General features: G+C 37.6%; 1 long non-coding RNA gene across 1 annotated transcript in view; it reads right to left on the reverse strand.

The window, feature by feature from the left end:
* LOC133239661 (uncharacterized) overlaps positions 1-17,396 on the reverse strand; it is an 84,792-nt gene that overhangs the window by 25,470 nt on the left and 41,926 nt on the right. The window contains exon 2 of the long non-coding RNA XR_009733922.1: positions 14,414-14,471. This is a non-coding gene — a long non-coding RNA (uncharacterized LOC133239661). The remainder of the gene's footprint in view (positions 1-14,413; positions 14,472-17,396) is intronic.

Below are 17,396 nucleotides of genomic sequence, written 5' to 3' on the forward strand. Positions count from 1 at the left end.
AAAATAGCAGAGGAGGAAGCAGCTACACATGTGATGGAGATAGCAAGAGAACTGGTGTTATAAATGGAAACTGAATATGGGACTGAATTGCTACAATCTCATGATAAAAACCTTAAAGAATGAAGAGCCACTGCTGATGGATGAACAAAAAAGAATGGTTTATTGAGATGGAATCTACTCCTGGTGAAGATGCTGTGAAATTGCTGAAATGACCACAAAAAACTATAGTACATAAACTTAGTTTGATAAAGCAGCATAAGGTTTTGAGGGGATTGACTCCAATTTAGAAAGACATTATTTCTTGGTAAAAATGCTATAGAATAGCATAGCATGCTACAGAGAAATTGTTCATGAAAGAAGACTCAATTGATGCAGCAAATGCCATCATTGTCTTATTTTAAGAAATGCTGCTACTGCTGCTAAGTCGCTTCAGTCATGTCCAACTCTGTGTGACCCCATAGACAGCAGCCCACCAGGCTCCCCCGTCCCTAGGATTCTCCAGGCAAGAACACTGGAGTGGGTTGCCATTTCCTTCTCCAATGCATGAAAGTGGAAAGTGAAAGTGAAGTTGCTTAGTCGTGTCCGACTCTTAGTGACCCCATGGACTGCAGCCTACCAGGCTCCTCCATCCATGGGATTTTCCAGGCAAGAGTACTGGAGTGGAGTGCCATTGCCTTCTCTGATAAGAAATGCTACAGCCACCCTAACATTCAGTAACCACTACCATAATCAGTCAGCATCCATCAACATTGAGGAAAGACCTTTCACCAGCAAAAAGATTATAACTTGCTAAAGACTCAGATGATGGTTAGCAGTCTTTAGCAATAATATATTTTTTATTAAGGTAGGAAATTTTTAGATGTTATTGCATATTTACTACACTATAGTATAGTGTAAATGCAACATTTTTTTTATTCCCTGAGAATTTTATTTTTAATTATGTGACTCACTTTATTGCAATACATCATTGCACTTATCTGGACTTGGACCTGCAATATCTCTGAGACATGGCTGCAGCATTAAAAATAAAATTCTTAGGAATGAATTCAACAAAAGAAGTAGAGGACATGTATTTGATCGCTACAAAATAGTAAAGGAAATTTAAAAGATCTAAGTTATACAGAAATATATCATTTTACAGATTGGAAGACTTAATATTGTTAAGGTGCCTATACTCCCCAAATTGAACTAGAATCAAAGACAATTCCTATCAAAATCAAAGTTACCTTTTTTTAAAAAAATGGACAAGATGATCCTGAAATTCATGTAGAGAATAAGAAAATCCAAAATAGCAAAAACAATTGTGTAAAAGAACTAATTTGGTGGACTTTTATTTTTCAACTGCAACTTATTTCAAGGCTACAGTAACCAAGACAGTATGATACTGGCATAAGGGCAGATACAATGATCAATTATATGGAAATAAGAGTCTATAAATTAACCCATATGTTGATGGTCAATTGATTTTCAACAAGAGCATCAAGGCCATTTAATAGGGAAAGAAGTGTCTTTTCAACAAATGATGCAGGGATAAGTGGCTATCCATTGGCAAAACAATAAACTTGGACTTCTACTTCATTCAAATTTAAAAATTAACTCTAAATGAATCAAAGCCCTAAACTTAAGTGAAAAGTTAAACAACTGCTAGGATAAAATACTGTTGTAAATCTTTATGATTTTGGTTTAAGCAACAGTTTCCTAGATACTACATATAAAGCAAAACAACAAAAGGGAAAACAGATAAATTAGACTTCATTAAAAAGAAAAAGACATTACTCTGCCGACAAAGGTCCGTCTAGTCTAGGCTATGGTTTTTCCAGTAGTCATGTATGGATGTGAGAGTTGGACTGTAAAGAAAGCTGAGCACCAAAGATTAATGCTTTTGAACTGTGATGTTGGAGGAGATCTTGAGAGTCCCTTGGACTGCAAGGAGATCCAACCAGTCCATCCTAAAGGAGATCAGTCCTGGGTATCCATTGGAAGGACTGATGTTGAAGCTGAAACTCCAATACTTTGGCCACCTGATACGAAGAGCTGACTCATTTGAAAAAACCCTGATGCTGAGAAAGATTGAAGGTGGGAGGAGAAGGGGATGACAGAGGATGAGATGGTTGGATGGCATCACCGACTCAATAGACATGAGTTTGGGTAAACTCTGAGAGTTGGTGATGGACAGGGAGGCCGGCATGCTGCAGTCCATTGGGTTGCAAAGAGTCGGACACAACTGAGTGACTGAACTGAACTGAACTAAAAAAGAAAATAAAATGTGTGTGCTTTCTAAGAACATTATTAAGTAATGAAAGGAATTTATAGATTTTTTCAAACAGTATACCTCAAAAGTATACAGCATCCAAAATATATGATGTAGAATATAAGAATGAAAACCAAAATAAATATAACAATTCAACTTAAAAAACAACAGTATTTTAAAACTATCCCAATTAAAAAATGGCCAAAGTACTTGCATAGACCTTCTCCAAAGAAGATACACAAATGATCAATAAGGAAAAACATGAAAAAGTGTTCAACATCATTAGTTAAGGGAAATGCAAATCAAACTACAATAAGCTACCACTATAATGACTATAAACAAAAAGAAAAAATTCATCAAAATAACAAATACTGACAAAGATATATTTTAAAAATTGCAATTCTTATATTTTGCTGGTGGGAATGTAAAATGCTACTGTGAGAAACAGTTTGGCAATTCCTTAGAAGGGTAAATACAGAATTACCATGTGACCCATCAATTCCAATTCTACACATATATTCAAGAGAAATAAAAATATGTTCACACAAAAACTGGTACACAAACATTCATAGCAGCATTGTTCATAGAATGCTGTCTTGTTTTTTCTCCAATTGCAATTGTTTTCTCATTTCTTAAATCTACAATTCTTATGCCATTAAAGTCTTTTTAAAATGTGTGAATCAATGAGTTTAACCATAGTCAAAAGGTTGTACAGTTATCATCACCATCTAAAAACAGAGAGCATGCTATATTGGAAGCTAAGTGATTGGGGTGGGGGGAGGAATTTTATTAAGAGACAGTGATCATCTGCATAAAAATGCTGTTTTGAGATTGATTCCATTGTGAACTGAGAATTAACCACTGGATTCAGCAAGGGTAGATTTGCTGATATGACAAGAATGTTTTCAATAAAGTAGTAGCAATGAAAATGAAGAGTTGAGGAGAAAGAGAACGGGAGACAGAGGTTGGAAATGATAAGCAAAATTCTCCCCCAATTTTTTGTTATAATGTTTCATGGAAATATGAGATTCCAATTGAAGGGACTTATCAAGCTTAGAGAGCTGATTTTCCTTATTTATTTACTTACTTATTTAGATTCCAAATTTCATGGCACTGTTGTATACTGATTCACAAAGCTCTGATAGACATGGAAGAAGTGACGATGCAAGAAAGAGAAGGAAGAGCAGCACACAGTCCTTAAGTAAACAAGAAACCATGGGACTCAGAGCTTGAGTGTAAGGTCTGGTTAGTGTCAGAAGCAGAGGTGTGCCATAGACAGCAATGTGGAAGAACGCTACGAGTGTGAGGGTCATTGTACACACATTGGTAGATTTGTTGGTGGAAGATAACATTTCTCATTTTCCATGAATTCTTCACTGAGAGTGAGGTGATCTGGTAGAGGATATGAAGTTTGAAGGAAAAAAAAAAAAAACACGTGAAACATTCTGGAAAAAGTAAAAGTGATACGACAAGGAAAACATAGAAGGGTATTGGGCACTTCTGAGAGGTTTTGACTCCTTAATTTTAAATTGTTATTGCAAATTTAAATTGAATCCTACCAATAAGATTGTGTGATTTCTTTAGACACTGCTTTAAGGGAGCAGGAATAGAGCAGGGAGAGAGCTGGGTTTAAGAACCATTGGACTTTTGTGAGATTGTTGGTGGGAATAGGTTCAATAGGAATTAAAAGCAAGGAACTAAAATAATGAACCATGGAACCTAAGCTGTGTAAGAGAGGAAGTGGTAGGGTAAATGGATTAGAATTCCAAAAGGAGTCAAGCTGTGGCCATGGATGGAATGTAATACATGAGCATAAAAAATAAGACACAGCAGTCAGAGGATTTGAAAGAGATTTGGAAGAGATGACATAACTATAACTGATAATTACTAAGCAATGAATTTAGAACTGGATGGCTGAAGCAGAGTGGTAAAATCTGAGAGCCCAGGGCTCAAAAGAAAAACAGTGAGCTTGGTGCTTAAACTGGAAGGTTGGTAGATGAGCATAGCAAGAAGGGGTAGTAGGTAGTTAAATGTGATGTCAAGTCGCAAAGGAACAGGGGTGTTTGAGGGAGAAAGGTCTGGAAATGACAATAATCCAGATGCTATCTTAGCCCCAGTCTAATTTCTGGAACTTGTGTAAGGACTGTGGGAGTACAAAAAACAGTGGTGACTTCATGAGCTGCAGGTGAAGCAATGGATTCAGGAGAGAAGCATCAACCTATCCACAGCAAGAAGAGACAGAGCAATAACTGAAGAAATTAAAGAGATGGGGATTTTCATGATGACGGATTATTAGACTTAGTGTGTTTTGAGAGCTTGGGGTGGGGGGAATGAAGACAAGCATGGAACTGAATAAAATTGGAGAATATATGTATTTACAATGAGAAAAAAATCTATGTAGGCATAAACAGAGAATTTTAAATCTCTAATGATGACAGAGACAAACAAGGATAGTAAAAAATGGTTATTTCCAAATGGTTCTAATGGAATCCTCTTCCTGAGACCAGCTGATAAATCATTGTCCATATGACAGTGCATAGATGGGTGATTTACCAAGAAAGAAAAGAGCTACAAAAACGTCACTACATGGTATATTACAGCCAAAAGAACATATGGAGTTCTAAAGATTCTGTTTAAATTCAGAATCTATTAATTTTTAATAAAGTACACTACATTGAACCTTCAGAAATGAGTCTGTAGCCATCATAATTATGAAACTGGTCTCAATTTTGCAGGACAGCTGAGTATTGATGATCTTGATCAGCAGTTCCTTCACTGGAAAAGACTAAGCTTTACTTCAACATTTTTTGATGAGTCTAAGCCCATTGCATTTGGGTACTGCAAAAGGAACCAACTGGGCATGTGCAAAGATTTCAGCAGTATCTCTGATGTGCTTAGGGTAGTCTATGAAATTTAAACAGGACCTAGGTAATTGGGCTGTGAAGTCCTAACATCTCCTCTACCTCTCCGACCCAACGCATTCATTTTCAAATGTCAATGTTAATACTTTTCCACCTGAACTTGATAAAATGGTGCAGAAGGATTATAGCCTTATCAATAAAGTCAGAATGAAAGAAGGCACCGCAAGATTTAATTTTCAGATCCCATGAATTTCTATTGATTTGGGAGTACACAGCCAAGAGTAGTGAGAAAGTAATCTGCAATTTGTATCAAGGATGCCTATTTCAAAAGTCTTTGTATTCCAAAGCTGTTACACTGCAAAAAAATACGTAACCCTGTTGATGGGAAAACTCATGAGAATCTTCCTAGATATCATACTTTTTAAAGTCAGTTTTAAATGTGAGAATAAGAGGTAGTGATAACCCAGTAAAGTTGTGAATGTATATACTTTTTAAAAAAAATTGTAAGTGAAGCTGTGAATAGGGGAAAAAGATCATATTCCAAAAGACCCTTACAACAAAATTTACATAAGAGAAGGAGGTTGTCTTATAATTTTATCTTAGAATGTACCCTCTGGGCTTTGAGAATAATAAGAACAAGAAAAAATAGAACTATTGAAAAAAATGTTGACTACAGATATGGCATTGAATACTTCCACATGTGTCTGATTTTTCAACTTGAACTAGAATAAAAGTAGTTGAGTAAATTTAGAGAATCAAGCAAGTAACGATTAGACAGGTAGATGCTTCAAACATGATGTTGGCTTAGTTTCCTCTACAATATCTAATTTGAGCTCTTTTACTTCTAGATCAAGGGTAAGCGGAATGAAGAATGGGAGCAAATGAATAGCGATGCATTGTTATTCACCAGAGCTACCCAACAAGGAGAATACACAGGCAGCAAAAACATGGTTTCCACCAGCAGAGAACTTACTCTGTATTTACAGAGAAATGTATGTATGTATGTATATGTACACACACACACACACACACACGTACATAGAGAAACCTAAAACTTATCCATGCAAGCACTTGTAGCTCCACATTGCCCAAGGTGCACTGGCGGAAGCTGTGGAGTATCCCTTTCTGAATCCTGCAGTGTGGAAGGCTGTGTGGAGAGTCAAGTTGCATTGTCCCTCACATTTTACAGGGAAAAAAATCTGCAGATTTTTTAAAACTTTGATGTGGCTCTTCAGAAAATGAAGTGGAATGAGGTTTACTTACAGAGTCCTACAGAAGTAGACCACAGAGAGGGATAAAAGGGTTCCAATATTTTAAGTGGAGAATGAGTCATAACTGGCTCACACAGGGGAGGCATTACTCAGGATGAGAGAACTGAAGCCTAGAAGAAATATGAAGGCCCTGCAAAATGTTCCTGAAGAAGAGTCAGCTTTGGTCAACCCATGCCTAGAGGGTGCCAAGGCATCTGTATTTTCCATGTGAAATTTTACCCTTTTCCTACTAAACTCTTCTCCCAGAGGTTCAACCCTGGAAACTGAAGAATCAGAAGCCAGCTAATAGCAGAGGTGGTGAATAAAGAAAGGAAAGGAGCCAGCCAAGATCCCTGTTCCTACAGCAGTCTCCCAATTGTGAACCACACAGGAGCATAGCAAGAGAAAAAGTTTTAACTTTGAAAGATTTTAGAAGTGTTATGTTACATCATAAATGCTTGAACATGAACAAAGATCCTTTTTACTCTCTAAAATTGACTGAGAAAGCCAAGAGGCCTGACTGAGATTAATCCAGATACTGAAGAAGAGGGGATCTGTAGGCAAGACTAGTGGGAAAAGGAGAGGAAAAAAAACATTGATTTTATAACTGCACCCTACTAAGTTCAACTCTTTACAAAACCTAGATATGTTCAATTATTGGATCCAAAGGTATAGAATAAAGGAAGAGCCCTTAGAGAAAGCATAACACCTAGCTGATGAAACAAATTTCTGAGTATCTGGCAGAAATTCCTAATTTAGATCATTCATAGCAATAATGGTATAGTTTATTTTGTTAGACTTGTAATCATTCAAACTTTAATCACTTACTAAGTACCAGGCACTGTTTTGAATTCTGGTAATGACACTAAAAAAGATACAAATATGTTTATTTTAATAACATTTAAATTCTAGCAGATGGAGATAAATGGTAAGAAAACTAAAAATTAGGAATTTCAAATAGTGGTAAACGTTACAAAAATAAAACTGGGAAACGAGGGACTGCTGGTGTTTGTGTTGGGGGAGGGGATGTTTAATAGAGCTAATTATGGAAAATCTCTAGAAGGCAGTGATATATGGGCTGAAATCTGAATATTAAGAAATCCAGACATAAAAAATCTGAAGGATGGGTATTCTAGGAAGAAAGACTTCAGATGGAAAAGGCCCAGATTCAGGGGAAATGCAAGTATGTTCAAGGAGTGAAAAGAAATCAACATGGCTGGAGCAGAGGAAGTTGAAGGGACAGTGAAATAAGACTGGAAGAGGCAAAAATACATACGTTTTGGAGACCATAACAATGCTGTGCTAGGTATTTTTGACTTTTCAGTGTTAGGGGTCATTATGCAGACTAGTTATAGATAATAACAGACATGACTACTTAAGTTCACAAGGTAGTACCATACATGTGGCAGCCTTTTGCATGCTCAGTTGCTTCAGTTGTGTTCAACTCTTTGCGACACTATGGACTTCAGCCTGCCAGGCTCCTCAGTCCATGGGATTGCCAGGCAAGAGTACTAGAATGGGTTGCCATGCTCTCCTCCAGGGGATCTTCCCAACCCAGGGATGGAACCGGGTCTCCTGCACTACGGGTGGATTCTTTACCACTGACCTGCCAGGGAAACCTTTTAAATTAGAATAAAGCATGAAACTTGGCTTAGTAAATTTGTGTATAAGCACAATAACTGCTTGCTGCACTATGCACTATATGACCCTTGAAATGTTGCCATGTTTAGGCAACAAAGATTGCTGAGTGCCCAAGAATTGATACTTTTGAACTGTGGTATTGGAAAAGACTCTTGAGAGTCCCTTAGACTGCAAGAAGATCAAAGCAGTCAATCCTAAAGGAAATCAATGCTGAATATTCATTGGGAGGACTGATGCTGAACCTGAAGCTCAAGTATTTTAGCCCTGTGATGTGAAGAACCAACTCATTAGAAAAGACCCTGATGCTGGGATGGATTGAAGGCAGGAGGAGAAGGGGACAGCAGTGGATGAGATGGTTGGATGGCATCACCAACTCAATGGCCATGAGTTTGAGCAATCTCTGGGAGATGGTGTAGGATAGGGAACCCTGGCGTGCTGCAGTCCATGGGGTCTCAAAGAGTTAGACATGACTGAGTGACTAAACAACATTATATATTTATATTCATTTACAAATTTTCTTTCTTACATTGTTCCACCCATTTCTATATAAATATACAAAATATACTATATACTTCTTTTTGTTGTTGTTCTAGCACAATTACAATATTCTCTTACAAGTTCATTATGGGAGAGACTATCCACCTTGCTATGTTCTGCTTTAGCAAGGATGAAATGCAAAGGATGACACGTGGGAGTATCTGTGATTGGAAACACACCTTTTAAGAGAGAAAGAGTGACACTTAAACTAACACCAAGAAGAATGGAAGATTCTCCCAAAGTCCAGGCTGATATCTCACAGGGTGAGAAGTTAGAAAAGCCTTTGGACTTATTCTACTGTTTTATTTCCACATATAACTAACCTGCAGAGATCTAGAAATCTCTCTTGTAACTTCTGAGACTCCTTGAAAATGTTTTAAATGAATCCCCCTTCCTCACCAAAGGCCCAGTAAATCTCCCGGGGCTGTCAGCCAGAATTTAAAAAAAAAAAAATCTAGAGTGCATATTTCTTTAAAACCAGAAGCCCGCTTCCTAAACATCTCAAATTCTACCTGTTGGTTCATAATAGTCCCAAGAATATATCAAACCTAATGCTATGAATTCCTCTGTGGCGGAAAGGTAAGTGGTCATTTCAGGTTAACTGTAGTTGAAGTCTCTGAATTCATCAGGGTTGTTTGCTTTTAACATCCTGATTATTCTTTGATTTCTATCTGCTGCTACTGCTGCTGCTAAGTCACTTCAGTCGTGTCCAACTCTGTGCGACCCCATAGACGGCAGCCCACCAGGCCCCGCCGTCCCTGGGTTTCTCCAAGCAAGAACACTGGAGTGGGTTGCCATTTCCTTCTCCAGTGCATGAAAGTGAAAAGTGAAAGTGAAGTCGCTCAGTCGTGTCTGACTCTTGGTGACCCCATGGACTGCAGCCTACCAGACTCCTCCGTCCATGGGATTTTCCAGGCAAGAGTACTGGAGTGGGTTGCCATTGCCTTCTCCTGATTTCTATCTGGCATTCACTAAAATCCCAAACAAGGCTGAGCACCGAAGAATTGGTGTTTTCAAATTGAGGTGCTGGAGAAGACTCTTAAGAGTCCCTTTGTCAGCAAGGAGATCAAACCAGTCAATCCTAAAGGAAATCAACCCTGAATATTCATTGGAAAAACTGGTGCTGAAGCTGAAACTGCAATACTTTGACTACCTGATGTGAAGAGCCGATTCATTGGAAAAGACCTGGATTCTGGGAAAGAGTGAGGGCAGGAGGAGAAGGGGTGACAGAGGATCAGATGGTTGGATGGCATCACCAACTCAATGGACATGAATGTGAGCAAACTCCAGGAGATAATGAAGGACACAGAAGCCCAGTGTGCTGCTGTCTACAAGGTCTTAAAGAGCTGGACACGGCTTAGCAACTGAATTGAACATCAACAACAAGATCTCATCAGTGCTAGAGACTGTGTGGATATTTGCATATCTATATGGTAGATAGTTGGTGCTTTTCAGTAGCCAGTGAACCTGTTCCTACTACTGTTTTTCAAGCAAGCTAACTTAACCCAGTATCCTCTCCTAGAGCGCATACTTCCTTAAAACCAGAGCCCCTCTCCCCAAACATCTCAAATTCTACCTCTTGGTTCATAATAGCTCCAGCAATGTACCAAACCTAATGCTAGCCTAGGACCAGGCTAATGCCTGAGTGTATTCTGACGCATGCTGGTTCTCTCAGGACCTTAGTTTCCAATCTTCAAAATGGTAATAGGTATAACTGGCTTTTCATATAACATAGAATATCAGATGAGACAACAGATGGAAGAATACTGTGTCTATGTGAGGGTTAATTCATTTATCCATGCACTATGGTTCTAGAACTTTGTTTCCTTGTTTTATTCTCCATAACCATTTTCACAAATGTAGTAATGAGTTACAATATTTAAAAATTAGAACCAAGAAACCAAATAATCAAAAAATGGGCAGAAGACCTGTATAGATATTTTCTCAAAGAAGACATACAGATGTCCAACAGGTACATGAAACAATGCTCAATATCACTAATTTTTAGAAAAGTACAAATCAAACAACAATGATATATGACCTCACACATGTCAGAATGGCTATCATCAAAAAGTCCCTAAACAACAAATGTTGGAGAAGGTATGATAACAAGTGAACTCGTCTACACTTTTGTGTGAATGTAAATTAGTCCAGCCACTATGGAAAACAGTATGGAGGTTCCTCAAAAAACTAAAATGAGAACTACCATATAATCCAGCAATTTTACTCCCGGCTATATATACGGAAACAACAAAGACACTAATTCAAAAAGATACACACACTCAAATGTTCATAATAGCACTATTTATCATAGTTAAGACATGGAAGCAACTTAAGTAGCCATCAACAGACAAATGGATAATGAAAAAGCATATGGTATATTGCTTAGCCATAAAAAAGAATGGAATTATGCCACTTGCAGAAAGTGGATGGACCTAGAAACTATTATGCTTAGTGAAATAATTTAGATAAAAAAGATAAATACTATATGATATCACTTATACATGAGTCTAAAATATAATACAAATGAATATATATGCAAAACAGAAACACACTCACAGACATAGAAAACAAACGAGTAGTTACCAAAGGAGAGATGGAAAGGGTAAAAGGAAAATAATGGTATGGAATTAAGAGATACAAACGATCATCTATAAAATAGACAAGTAACAAGGATATATTGTGTAGCATAGGGAATTATAGCAATTATTTTGTAATAAATTTTAATGGAGCATAATCTATAAAAATACTGAATTATGGCAGAAAGTGAAGAACAACTAAAGAACTTCTTGATGAAAGTGAAGGAGGAAAGTGAAAAAGTTGGCTTAAAGCTCAACATTCAGAAAACTAAGATCATGGCATCTGGTCCCATCACTTCATGGCAAATAGAGAAACAGTGGAAACAGTGGCTGACTTTATTTTTCTGGGCTCCAAAATCACTGCAGATGGTGACTGCAGTCATGACATTAAAAGACGCTTACTCGTTGGAAGGAAAGCATGTTAAAAAGCAGAGATATTACTTTGCCAACAAAGGTCCATCTAGTCAAGGCTATGGTTTTTCCAGTGGTCATGTATGGATGTGAGAGTTGGACTATGAAGAAGGCTGAGCGCTGAAGAATTGATGCTTTTGAACTGTGGTGTTGGAGAAGACTCTTGAGAGTCCCTTGGACTGCAAGGAGATCCAACCAGTCCATTCTGAAGGAGATCAGCCCTGGGATTTCTTTGGAAGGTATGATGCTAAAGCTGAAACTCCAGTACTTTGGCCACCTCATGCGAAGAGTTGACTCACTGGAAAAGACTCTGATGCTGGGAGGGATTGGGGGCAGGAGGAGAAGGGGACAACAAAGGATGAGATGGCTGGATGGCATCACTGACTCGATGGACGTGAGTCTTGGTGAACTCCGGGAGTTGGTGATGGACAGGGAGGCCTGGCGTGCTGCAATTCATGGGGTCGCAAAGAGTCAGACACGACTGAGCGACTGGACTGAACTGAACTGAAAGTTATCAGAATTCCTTAGATTGTCTCATAATTTTGGATAATATGAATGCTAAAAACTCCAGCAGCTGAGTTTTCCTTCCATGAATATCTTTTCAACCAAAACAACAAACTAATAATCATTACTGCTTTGTCTCTCCAGAATTTTGCATAGAGATTTTCTTAACTAAAAGAGTACTTTGTTTGCAAGGAAGACTAAACATGCTAATCCCTGCTGCAATATCATAATTTAAGAAACAAGGATCCCTTATGAAGCCAACTAGTTATCTTTGCTTTTAAAGAACAAATAAAAGCAAGCATTTGGGGCTGTAATAAGATCTATAAAACCCTGATGCAGCTTGACTTTGATTGGCTTGATGAAATTTGTATTAATGTTGAAGCTATTCCAAACAAGACTGAAAAAGGGTGATGGGGTGGATTCACTTGAAGAACAATCTCAATATAGAAATTAGAGTTACCTTTTAAAATAACCTCATGTGATTTTTTAGCATGACCAAAAGTCATATTAGCTAATAGTTTTTTCCTATTATATTTGACAACCTTCAGTTATAGATCCCGTGCTTATTGTTGGTGATTAATTTTATGTAGATGACCAGTCATGAAATCACATTCTATGGATCAACTAATGATGATGCAGAAATCATAGGAGAAAAATAAAAATAAGAAAATAAGCCTTCTACAATGTGAGTATATTTTATTTCCAGTAATAGCTTTTCCTATTTGCTTAGGTTTTGGCCACTCATCACAGTTAGGAACTAACTGCCTTTTTATCTTGTTTGGTCAACAGAAATTAATGCCCAACAATCTTTAACCTCTATGTTTCTCCTCCTCCAAATGATAACTCCTGTGTGGTAATGATAATTATGAAATATTCTCTGGAATCAGGGAAAAATTGGTCAAGTACCCATAGTAGAACAAAATTATTGTTTACGGGGAAAGAGTCCAGATTAGAGATTCTGTCTAGCCTTTAAAAGAAAGGACAACAAAATTGTCCTGGGAGTATTGAACCTAGCTCTGAAGATCTAAGGGCTGCTCTTCTACACAATCTTTACTTACTAAAGACAAAAGCTTCTTGCTCAGGCAAAGAGTCTTTATAAACTTCAATCACAAGATCGACCTTTGCTTGGTAGGTTTTGGAGCACTGGAGATGAGGGTTAGGCTCCCGAACTCAAAGAATCAAAATATGTAAAACCTTCAAAATCCTTTCTGACATTTCACAGAAGAGATGGGAAGAGGGGAAGAAAAAGAGAGAGAAACAAATTTCAAAGACATCCAAGATGGAGGTCCTTAAGATCTTGATTCTAGTCTTGACTCCCTTTGAGAACAATTTTACAACCTCGAACCAAAGGCATTTCTCCTGCAGTGGCCTAAGATTGTCATCTAGAGGAACACAGATTGTATTCTCACATTCTTTGAATTTTAAGTCTGTGATTCATGGTGCCAGACTGCAGTGAGTACCAGTAAATATGCAGACCACCGTATTCCACTGAGGTCTCTTTATGCTGTTGATATGCTACATAGCCAAATTAGGACAGCTCCTGGGAAGTGGACTATTCCTTCACATTTAGGCACAATTTAGGATGCCCCGTAGTCCATAATATTGCCAGGTGATTAAATTTTAATTTATATAATGGATAAAATTCCAGATCTCAGAATAATTGGACAAATATTTCAGAACTTAGTCCTCATTAATACTTTAGGGGAAGCACAGTTAAGGGGTCTGAAAGAGAGTGTTGAACTTAAACTTCTTCTTTGCAGATAACAATATCTCAATATTTTGAATAGCTCCAAAATGCAAGCAAAAAGAGTATTTTCCTTTTCCATTACTATGTGTGAAACCAGACACCTCTTTAAATAGAAAAACTGCTTTGGAATTCCATTCGGGGCTGTAGCTGCTGATTAGCTCTCTGTGGAAGAATTTCTGTTTCAAGTATAAAGAAAAAAAAAATGCATGTAAGTTACTAAGGAGCACTCCCATATAGCAATGATAAAGATCTCTGTTACATTTGGTCCACAAGCTGCCCAAAGCTTGGGCAGTGTCCTCGGAAGTGTGAGTTTGAGATTCCAGGCTGAAGTCTGTGGTAATTTAGACAAAGCACTGGAAATGATCTCCAGTCTTGCAAAGACAAATCAGTTTAATTGAAACATTTGGTTATAGGGCAAAAGCAAATCAAATATTGTGAGATGTTTCAATTACAGCAATTGGTTCTCTTGAAAGAAACATTTCATGTGCAGCAATTTCATACAATGTTTCATTTGCTTCTCTGAGCTCTTAGGAAAGACAATTCAATGTCACGTTTTCTTGATATCATGAAAGGTAATTAAATCTTACTACAGTATAGATGACATGCACCATTTTACTGCAGCAAATGATTACCTGAGTTATACCTGGGGCCAAGGACTCCAATTGTATCTCTCTAGAAGTAGTCTTCAACCTGGGATAAAGGAAGAAAATACTAGAATTAATTTCCTTTATCTATTTTTATAAAAAAATTAAAAGGTACACTTTACTAATCTTTACTTTGCTAAATTTATTTGTATTTATTTTTATTAAAAAATAAAAAGTAAGCTTTACTGATCTTTACATTGCTGTTTTTTTTTAATTCATTAATTTTTTATTGAAGGATAATTGCTTTATACAATTTTCTGTTTTCCGTCAAACCTCAACATGAATCAGCCATAGGTATATATATATATCCCCTCACTTTTGAACCTCCCTCCCTTCTTCCTCCCCATCCCAACTAGGTTGAGTTTCCTAAGCCATACAGCAAATTCCCATTGACTACCTATTTTACATATGGTAATATAAGTTTCCATGTTACTCTTTCCATACATCTCACCCTCTCCTCCCCTCTCTCCATGTTCATAAGTCTATTCTCTATGTCTGTTTCTCCACTGTTGCCCTGTAAATAAATTCTTCAGTACCATTTTTCTAGACTCCATATATATGTGTTAGAATATGGTATTTATCTTTCTATTTCTGACTCACTTCCTTCTGTATAATACGTTCTAGATTCATCCACCTCATTAGAACTGACCCAAATGCGTTCCTACATTGCTGTTTTGATTATTGTTGTTGTGGATACTCATCATATGCAAAGAGAGATGTCCTGATAGAGAAGGTAACTTTTAAAAGTCAATGGGTACACTAGCCCCAAGCATCCAGTATCGTGCATCGAACCTGGACTGGCAACTCATTTCATACATGATATTATACATGAGGCTGGTGCACTGGGATGACCCAGAGGGATGGTATGGGGAGGGAGGAGGGAGGAGGGTTCAGGATGGGGAACACATGTATACCTGTGGCGGATTCATTTTGATATTTGGCAAAACTAATACAATTTGTAAAGTTTAAAAACAAAATAAAATTTAAAAATAAATAAAAAAATAAAAAGTCAATGGGTTTAATACAGGCACCTTAAAATCCTTTTTTATTTTCCGTGTTTTGCAACTTAATGAATCTATGCTTGTCCAGTTAAGACAATTAATAAAAATTCAGCTAATTTTACTAATGACAAGGAAATGTCTATATGACTTTAAAAATCTGTAGAAAGATATCATAGATTGAAAAAGTAATTCATGATATAAGCACAGACAAGAAAATGTCAAATTCTTATACTTAGTGTGAGTCCCTCCTTTTTGTCCTTGGATCCACACTCTGTAAACCTTCACCTTATTCTCTACTATTTCAAATCAAAATTTTCTTTGATGCCCACTTCAAGTGTGATCTGGTCTATGAGATCTGAACTTTAATTACAGACTTCCATGGATTGACATCACCTTAGCTAAAATGATTCTCATGCCTTTGGCATTTAAAATACTATGTGTCTTTTGGCTTCCTAGGTGGCGCTAGTGGTAAAGAGCCTGCCTGCCAATGTAGGAGACCTAAGAGATGCAGGTTTGATCTCTGGGTCAGGAAGATCCCCCAGAGGAGAGCAAGGCAATCTACTTCAGTATTCTTGCCTGGAGGATCCCATGAATCCTGGTGAAGAGCCTGGTGGGCTACAGTCCATAGATAGGGTCGCAAAGAGTCTGAAGCAACTTGGCACATATTCACAGTATCTTTTCCTTCCAACTGTACTATGGAGGATATGAGTTTTATGTTCTTCAATAGAGTTTTCTGTCCATAGAACTTTCTGGACTGAGGAAATATTTCAAATCTGCACTTTCCTACATGATGCCCACCGGCCATTGGTGGCTTATTGAGCACTTGAAAAATCACTAGTGCAATTGAGCTTTTATTACACTTATTATTAAACAATTTAAAAGTAACTATTAATATTCAACCGGAGAAGGCAATAGCACCCCACTCCAGTATTCTTGCCTGGAAAATCCCATGGACAGAGGAGCCTGGTGGGCTGCAGTCCATGGGGTCGCTAGGAGTCGGACACGACTAAGCGACTTCACTTTCATGCATTGGAGAAGGAAATGGCAACCCACTCCAGTGTTCTTTCGTGGAGAATCCCAGGGATGGGGGAGCCTGGTGGGCTGCCATCTCTGGGGTAGCACAGAGTCGGACACAACTGAAGTGACTTAGCAGCAGCAGCAGCGGCATTACTATTCAACATGGTCTCCTGAAGATAGTAGATGTTCATTTTTCCTCTTTTGCTCCAAAGGCCCTGATTGAAAGTCTGCTATCACTCATTAGTGAATTCATTTCCTTATTTGAAAGCTGCTTGTGACCAAATCGCTGAGCAGTTTAGAGATAAGGAATCTAAATTTGTGTAATAAATATTCTACCACATTCAGCTCTAAATTTTTCACTTTATAGATGATCTAGGGGGAAATGTTTAATTCTAAACTCTCTTTCACTCTTAATCCTGACCTCCCTTTTTCATACGTTGAACTTGCAAAAATGTTTCAATATCTACTTCATTAGAAATGTTTAATTAGAAATAAAAAAATGAAACAGCTACATACACACACACACATTTAAACTCAGAATATGTATTTTTTCTTTTGAAAGCATGACTGAGTTCAGAAGAACTGTGCCTTTCTCAGGATAAGAATAATTGCTTCATTAGTATTCTTACACCAGTTGATTGTTATCAAAACAACAAGCTCATGTACCAGTGAAATTAGAAGATAGGAAGGACCCTAAACAAGAGAGGGTAAAAAGGAATTTGATATTTTAACAGTTTAATTTTTCAAAAGTAAAAATACAGATGCAGTAGTTTTATATAGAGGGTAGCATTTCTAGTATTTTAAAACATGCTCATGTATTTTAGGAGAAGGCAATGGCAACCCACTCCAGTACTCTTGCCTGGAAAATCCCATGGATGGAGGAGCCTGGTGGGCTGCAGTCCATGGGGTCGGTAAGAGTCGGATACAACTGAGTGACTTCACTTTCACTTTTC

This window comes from Bos javanicus, chromosome 26 (assembly GCF_032452875.1).
Source record: "Bos javanicus breed banteng chromosome 26, ARS-OSU_banteng_1.0, whole genome shotgun sequence".
NCBI classification, from domain to species: Eukaryota; Metazoa; Chordata; class Mammalia; order Artiodactyla; family Bovidae; genus Bos; species Bos javanicus.